We start from the raw sequence: 6,537 nt of genomic DNA, 5'->3' as shown, positions 1-6,537 counted from the left end.
AAGCTAATTTCAACTTATGTTATACGATATATATGGCACGCCAAATTCACAAAAATGAGATAAACCTAGTTTCACATTTGATAAACTAGGTTTATCGGCTGTAAACTATAGTTTACAAACCGTAAACTATAGTTAACGATTCGTTAAGTATAGTTTTCATCTGTAAAACTATATTTAACGGTTGTTAACTATTATAGTTTACGAATGATAATCTTAGTTAATCTGTCTGTAATAAGCGTTAACAATAGAGTTTGTTGATAAACATAGATTCACGTTTGTAAAGTATAGTTTACAATCGTAAACTATTGTTAAGAGTTGTTAATCATAGTTTCACAAATCGTGAAACTATATTTATCAGATCGTTAACTATAGTTAACGGTTTGTAAACTATAGTTTACAAATCGTGAAACTGTATTTATCAGATAATCTATGTTTTGCAATCGCAAATGATAGTTTTCGGTGTTAAGTATAGTTTACGGTTGTGAAACATAGATTATCGTGTTAACTATGGTTTACAGATGTGAAATATAGATTAACGTTGTTAACTATAGTTTACAGTCCGTAAACTCTAGTTTACAACCGATAAACCTAGTTTATCGATTGTGAAACTATGATTATCTCATTTTTGTGAATTTGGCGTGCCATATGAAACATAGATTATCGCGTTAACTATGGTTTAAGGATGTAAAATATATATAGATTAACGTTGTTAACTATAGTTTGCAGTCCGTAAACTCTAGTTTACAACCGATAAACCTAGTTTATCGACTGTGAAACTATGTTTAGCTCATTTTTGTGAATTTGGCGTGCCATAGATATAACATAACTTGGGACAGTTTACGCTTGATAAACCGTGAAGCGGTTTATAAAAAAGCGTAAACTGACCCAAGTTATGTTATATCGTATAACATAAGTTGAAATTAGCTTCATTCCTTATAATTTAATTTCTATGGAATGCCATATACGACAGCCAACTACTTACTGCCAGCTGCTAACTCCTTACTGCCAACTGTCAGCTGCTTACAGCCAACTGCCACACATATTTGAATAAATTTTATTTTTATATTGATATTTATCTAAAAAAAAAAGGCGCGGATCAAACATTTTTTCCAAGAGCATTAAAAAAAAATTTTACAGTAACGTAAAGTCCTTTCCTAAATGTGAAAATTTATTTCGGCCGGGAAGAGGGGGTTCTATGCGTCATACCTTCATGTGTATGACATTTTTCATACCAACTTAACACGAATCCACATTTTCGGTTGGTGAAGGTGGGGGGGGGGGGGGGGGTTGGTTCTAAGGTCCCTTTTAGTTGATTTATTTTATACATTAAATAACTTTTAGTTGGTTTAGTTTGTGCATTTAATAACTTTATAAATTTCAGAGGGGTGTTCCGGACCCCTCTCTCTAGATCTATGGATGTAAAACATATTTTATTTGTACAAACAAAGAGATATATTTTGATCGGCGTTTTCTAAGTGGAGGGTCCAAGGTCAATATAGTTCGTTTAGTTTATTTAACGTATGACTGTACAAATTTTAAATGCCCCCCCCCAATCTATGCACGTGAAACATTTATTATAACACACAGAGATATGCATCTTTAATTTGAGGAAATTTTGAACTATAGAATAGAATGGAAAACGGAAATTTATTTTCAAAACATCTTTCTCTGCGAAACGACAAATCTTTTCTTAATTATTCTCTCTTCAAAGGTTTTGTTGTCTTTCTTTAAAGATTAAAAGCAGAAAATGGTCATTTTATTACCTTTTCAAATAGGAAAACAAATAAAAAATAGACAATGTACTTTATCAACTGCATATATTGAATATTACATAAGATAACACATATTGGTCATTTTATTCAATTCAATTTTACCAGGATGACCCCCTTGAAAAAAATGGTGCAAAATTCATATAAATATCATACAAATATAAAATTTATTCAAATATGTGTGGCAGTTGGCAGTAAGCAGCTGACAGTTGGCAGTAAGCAGTCAGCAGTTGGCAGTAAGCGGTTGGCTGTCGTATATGGCATTCCATAAATTTCAGTATAGACAATAAGACAATTTTTCCTCCAGAATAAGGCTTCAAATTGAGCATTATTTTAAAAGTAACGTCAAGCGGAGTAATACGTTTTTGACGTAACCTGACGTAGGCAAGTTATGTTATACAGAATATTATATGTTCCTCTGAATGATTCAGCCAATGAAATTGCTTGCTACAGTTGAAATTAAATTATTGAACGCTAACTTTGGGGACCAGGCAAAATTTATCATAATGATGGGACCAGTACAAAACAAAATTCTCATTTTAAAAAAGTAATGTGTCCCATGGCATTTTATTTGAAAAAAAAATTCCGTCCCATATGCCTTAAGGTAAGTCACTCGTCAGCTTTTTGGAAAAGTTCCCGCAGAACCCCTTACTTCAAAACTATTTATCAAAATTCAATTTTTATAACATATTTAATTTCAGCTATGTTAATGCTTTAACACTCAATCAAAAAACTGCTCAAAAATAAAGATGCAAGATTTGTGAGGGACTATTTTTTGTGGTGGAAGGATATTTAGGAGATAATTCTGCAAATCTGCACATTTATTAAATTTAATATCTTGGACTTTTAGCCTCACCTACTTTTACTCGGAGAATATTTTCCATTATATTGCTAGGAATATTTAATTTAGGTCTTAATTTATATTTTTAGAACAAGTTTTACACCTTCCTTTAACAAACTTTGCCAAAAAATGAATATACGTCAAATAAGTCACTATAAAATTAACACCATTTTTTGCCTGAAAATCACATATTTTGACCAATATTTCAAAATTTACATAACTGACCCCAACTTTTTCTTTCATTATTTTAAAGTACTCGATACTTGTGACTGATCAGCACTTAAGTCGTAAAAAGCTTGATTTCAGAAAATGTTTTATTGCCTATTTAGTTTTTAATACCCCAAAATATGTTAGTTTTTAGTGCAAAAAGGTCACACAATAATTTACGCGCATTAATTTGCAAGATCTTTTCAATGATAAATATCATTCAAAATATTTTACGTAAGATAAGATAATGTTTTTTGCCATGGTTACATTTGATAAAATATAATAAAGGTTTAAGTAAATAACCAAAGAGTTAAAATTTAAGTGCAAAAAGGTCAACTTCATTGTACCGTAGATCAGTAAGATGAACACTGACCCCCTATTTTCTCGGCGATTTTCAGTCACTCTGTATGAGTACTTATCCAAAATATACTTCTCAATAAATCCTTGATTTATCAAATTTCACGAGTGACATGCCTTAAGACTATTAAATGTAATACGTATATATGAGTATGCCCGAAACATTCCGAACACGAGCGTTCAATATCGAACGCCCCGTTGTAAACAAAAAAAGTCGTCTGGTCAAATTCTCAGAACTAAATTAAAGAAAGGAAGTGGCATCTAGGTAAGATGTGTTTATTTTTCACACAAAATGAAATTTATTAAGATAAAGTACGTATTAGACCCATTAAAACCTGAATAAGCAAATCATTTCGCTCAGTAGGGTCATCGGAATGATGCGATATTGAACGCTAACAGGACAGACGTTAATTTGAATACCGAAACTAAAAAAAAACATTAATTTTAGAGGTTTTTTGTTGGAATAATTATTATAAATTATGTGGAAATGTTTAGGCTATATAATAAAGGAGTTATTGAACTTTATTTTGGTGAATATTGGCACTTGTTGGCTGTTCAAATGCACTCGTGCCATTATTCACCAATATAAGTTCATTAACATAATTAACCCTATAGTATTTGAAACAGTATTTTCACAGGCAATAATACATTTGACATTATATGAAATTCTTCAATCCTTTGAATAGTATTGGTGGCGCAGTGGTAAGAGCGTCTGCTGTATGTGCTGACACAAAAAATCCCTAACGGCTCAACCCTGCGAAAAAATGGCCCATTGTTCTGGAACTGTTCTGGAATTTCATGAATGGTTCTGGAACCATACCCATAATATTTTCTAGAAAGAACTATATGCGGTATATTGCATATATTTGCCCCCACAAAAGTCAAATTTTGAAAACTTCCTGAAATGTGCTGAATTCAATAACTTTTATTAGAAATATAAATTAACACAAAATATTATAGTGTCAAAGCAGTTTATTCACAATTTTTGTTTTTATGACGTCACATACTAGTCCGATTTTATATCCTTTTTCAGAAAGAGGACAAAATGGACAAAATTTCAACAATTTTAGCTTTTAAATTTATAGAGTGTAAGTTTGTTCAGGAACAATATTGATATATTTCATTGATATTATCATTCTACACATTATATCAAAATATTGATCCTGAACACACATGCGCTCGGTGACTTTTACTCACAATATCGACGAAATATGTACATTTTTCTGTAAAATTCATAAAAAACTGAAATTTACGTCATGTTTGTGACGTCATTACGTACATATGGCGTCATTACTTATGAAAATATTCAGTGTTTTGAAGTCAGCATATACTCCCCTGTTTAAGAACTTAATTAAATATATCTCCATCAAAGTTTGATTTGGGGGGCAAATATTGATTATTACCGCATAAAGTTCTTTGTTCTTGAACTGTAACAGAACCTTCATAAGGAAGACTTGTTGAACAGATTAAGGATTTGCCAAATCCTTGTTCTGTTTTGGAATATGGTAATAGTATTAGCCAAAAATGAAATAGAACAGGTCATGATACAGTTTGGAATGGACAATTGGGACAAATCTGTAAGTGATATGTTACAGATCTGTAACAACATTTTTAAGGAACAAATCTAGAACTATTTTAGTTCGGATAATCCTGTCTAACAAAAAGATCACTTATTCTAATTTGCATGTCAATCAATCATGATCAATAATATATTCTCATATTGCATTAAACAACATACCCCCGGTATTAAATATACACATGTAGCCTGATGTAGGTTTATCATCAACATAAGAGAGTTGACTCTCTTATCGTTGACTCTCTTATCGTGTACGCTACGATAGCGGAGTCTCCTAATTTTCATGCAGAAGCGAAGAAATGCTGTTCCAACTTAAAAGAAAAAAAAGATTTTAAGAGAAATGAGCGGTGATTAATTAACGGCATCTTTTGAATATACGCTTATTGAAACTTACGTTGTTTGCAAAAGCTAAAAAAATGCAATTGAAGTAACAACTACTCAGTATACGCAGTGATTTGAAACTATAGCCTCAATATTCATGTGTTCTTGCACAACGTACATATATACACACTTACAGTACTCACAAAAAAACAAAGTATTTGATCTTTCCAATGTCATTATTGCCGTATAAAACTACGGTACAAATGCGTTTCGGCATCCGACTATATTCTTCAGAATAAAACCTCTTTTGATTTACAACTATTCTATTAACTTAAAAAAAACACACTTTTCTGGTATGATGTCTAAAAGTGCTGCTTTCACTGAATATTAATTTTCCAATTAATGTTAATGAAGAGGTCATGTTAATGAAGAGGCTGCAAATATCCACCAAATCAGAAAAAAATGTATGCACTCAGTTACAGAACTGCTCCAGAACAAACATATGATCCAGAACAGTACATGAACGTTACATATTATGGAAAATCCCTTGTGTCATTTAACGTATCAGAACAGTCCCAGACCTAAACGAGTCCCTGTTCCAACTGTTCCAAAGAATCCCAGATATTGAATGTTCTAGAACCGCTGGTGTTCATGAACCTGCGTGTTCTGGTATAATTCAAGCAAATGTCTCATTTAACATATTTTAACGTTCTAGTAATGCACAGAATGAGTAATAGAACTCATCGGGAACATTTCAGGGTGTTCTATTCCAAAAGTACTAGAAATATTCTGTTACAGTTCTAGGAAAGTTCAAGGATTATCGCAGGGGCAACGCCCTGAGTGCCGAGTATAGGACAAAATTTGCAGCTCTCCCACTGCAAATGGTGGTGTCTTCATGATTGAAAAATTCTCGACATTAAATAGATCAGCATACAAACAAACAAAAAATCTTTTCAAAAGTTATGTATACGTGTAGTTTTGTTAGTTAGATTTTTTAGACAGACAGATAAAAATGAGAATGTCAGTGTCCCCTTGCATTTGCGAAAGTTAGAAACCTCGATCGTCAATGGCCTACAGGAGCGGTGTGCCCTGTTTCCTAAGACTATACACACTAAAAGGGCTAGGTTTATTTAAAGAGTCCCAAAGTAACTTACCATGCATTTCTTTAAATATGCATTGGTTTAAAAATAAGTTTAAAACAAAACATAGCCTGCTTTCAGGTTTCTATAGATGGGCAAAGTCATTGCTGGTCATTATTGATCTTTGCTTCAAGAACAGGAGTTGTGCAATACCTATTCAAGTATGGTATCAAAAACAGTGCTACGAATTGTGATTACTGTGTACGAATGTACTACAGTGTAACCGTTCTATAGAATTTAAAATAAATTTATACCAAGCATTCTTTGTACTGAATCTACTGATACATGTACTGTGACACAGTTTAAAGCTGAAATCAGAGTGAATTT

Source organism: Saccostrea cucullata, unplaced genomic scaffold (assembly GCF_032062105.1).
Source record: "Saccostrea cucullata isolate Sc308-1 unplaced genomic scaffold, CSIRO_AGI_Scuc_v1 ctg53, whole genome shotgun sequence".
NCBI lineage: Eukaryota > Metazoa > Mollusca > Bivalvia > Ostreida > Ostreidae > Saccostrea > Saccostrea cuccullata.
The sequence above is the reverse complement of the archived record's forward strand: the minus strand, read 5'-3'. Positions refer to the sequence as shown.